Raw genomic sequence first — 2,500 nt, 5'->3', positions numbered from 1 at the left:
GCCCCTGAATCAGACTGACCAGCGCAGCCGCCAGTGTACCACAGAGCTCTCTTATCGTAGAGGTCGTAGAGGTCGCGGTACGGCCTATGTACCGCGACCTCTACGACCTCTACGCCTGCTGATTCAAACCCGATGCGCCCGCTCTGCTGCACCACACGCTCTATGTTCCGCGTACATTCTCATGTCGGTTTCCTTCCCTTTATGAGGATCACATATTTCATGTTTTACGGCTTACATTTCATTTTTTTGGCATATTTTGCGACGCACATGTTTTGCGTTTCTGGCTCCTTCGCCCACGTCCACATGTTCAGCGTTCCAACCCGTCTGCTGTGTTTGCAAACAAGTTGTAATGTTTGCATTCTGCAGCTTCAGGATCACATGAAAGCAGCCGCCGTTTATCTGAACGAGCTCGCTGGACATTAAAAATAATAACTTTTCTTACATCTCCGTTTCCAAGCTGGAGCTAAAGGAACATCTAATTATTAATAAACATGAATTATGTTCGTTAAAGACTCAAAGCGTGAGCAGCGACGTCTTCCATGTCCGCTCAGACAATGGAAAAGCACGCCAACAAAAACTCAAACTTGATCAGAAGTGAATTCATTGAAGAAGATGCCAAAAAGAAAAAAGAAGTCTGTTTGGTTTTGAGGTTTTTTTTTTAAACTTCTTGGCAGCGTCTCGCTGTTTATACGAAAGATCAGAGGCTGTGACTCACCGTCACGTTTACGCCACCAAGGAGACGCTTTGTTTACACGGGATTAGGTAGCGGGTCAGATTCAGAAGCCACACACACACACACACACACACACACACACACACACACACACACACACACACACACACACACACACACACACACACACACACACACCAGACGTACATACTTGAGTCATATAAATACTTCCACATACATATCCATGAACACATGCACGTGTCACCCCAATGTCCTGTTTAAATATAGGTGTGTGTGTGTGTGTGTGTGTGTGTGTGTGTGTGTGTGTGTGTGTGTGTGTGTGTGTGTGTGTGTGTGTGTGTGTGTGTGTGTGTGTGTGTGTGGTGGCTCTCGTGTTTCACAGTAGAGAGCTGTTGATTGACTAGTGGAAGCCAGCGCCAGATTTCTGTGTGCAGAAAGACAAAAGAGCGTGACATAAACACACACACACACACACACACACACACACACACACACACACACACACACGCACACACGCACACACACACCAGCCGAGTGTTTCCCATCCGTTACAGTCCAGGCCAGTCGGGACAGAATAAGTGAACGGAGTGTTTTAAGGACTTGGCCGAGCGGCCGGTCAGAGTTTACTCTTGTGATTTGATCCAGAAAATCGCACCCCAGCCGTTACGCTTCTGAGCCGTAGATGGAACTCGTATGCAAGTCCAATAAGATGTAAAAACATGACGCATCACACACTTTTAGTTCATTGTAATGCTTCTGCTCGGGTGTGAACGGGGAGCTCAGCTCCAGAGGATTCGACAGCTCTGAAACTTGAAATAGTTTTTGTGTCGTTGGCGGTAAAATCCGAGCTTTGAAGGTGAAGACCCTTCTGCCCTCTGGTGGCCGTAGTCATGATGGCCGGCGATAAGGAGGAAGTCAGGTGACGTGGCATTCAGTAGGAAGATGTCGGCCTCAGATCGCCGGCATCTTTTTGCGTCGGATCAGGAACAGCGTTTGTTAACTCAATATTAGTCATCGCCACAAACGAAAGCTTCCAGAGTTTGAGGTGATTGCAGGCATTTGGAAATCAATCCCACTATTGAAAGGTGTAAAATAAGCAAATGTTGCTTCATGAATACATAAAGTTTCTGCATTTAGTGCCTCAGATGTATTAAACCTTCTACAATGAATGGTAGAAATATCCAAACTAAAATATACATATAATACATATTTCTTTCCTTTTTAATACTGACCACCAGGGGGCGACTCCTTTGGTTGTATAGAAGTATATGCTTCAGTGTTAAAGCTCCATTCTCTCTCCTGACCACCAGGGGGCGACTCCTTTGGTTGTATAGAAGTATATGCTTCAGTGTTAAAGCTCCATTCTCTCTCCTGACCACCAGGGGGCGACTCCTTTGGTTGTATAGAAGTCTATGCTTCAGTGTTAAAGCTGCATTCTCTCTCCTGACCACCAGCGGGCGACTCCTTTGGTTGTATAGAAGTATATGCTTCAGTGTTAAAGCTGCATTCTCTCTCCTGACCACCAGGCGGTGACTCCTCTGGTTGTATAGAAGTCTATATAAATGACTCTACTTCTCTCTTCTATAAGGGCTACACTGTGATTGACAGGTCTCTACGTCACTCCTCAATCCATATATGGTCACTTCTTCTTACTGGTTGCAAAAAAAAACAAGAAGGGCGACGGCCCAAATCCAAGATGGCGTCGCCCAAAATACCGAACCTGCGGCTTCCAAACCACCGTCCACAAACCAGCGGGTGACGGCACGACGAGCACGCCCTCGCTCTAATGGGACCCAATGATGAGGT

At 46.4% G+C, this 2,500-nt stretch overlaps 1 protein-coding gene across 1 annotated transcript in view; it reads left to right on the top strand.

Moving 5' to 3' along the window:
• Positions 1 to 2,500, top strand: part of bbs9 (Bardet-Biedl syndrome 9) — a gene marked incomplete at both ends in the record, with an annotated part of 88,731 nt that overhangs the window by 25,741 nt on the left and 60,490 nt on the right. The window lies entirely within an intron of this gene.

Source organism: Taurulus bubalis (genome assembly GCF_910589615.1).
Source record: "Taurulus bubalis genome assembly, chromosome: 12".
Lineage (NCBI taxonomy): Eukaryota > Metazoa > Chordata > Actinopteri > Perciformes > Cottidae > Taurulus > Taurulus bubalis.
The sequence above is the reverse complement of the archived record's forward strand: the minus strand, read 5'-3'. Positions and strand labels throughout refer to the sequence as shown.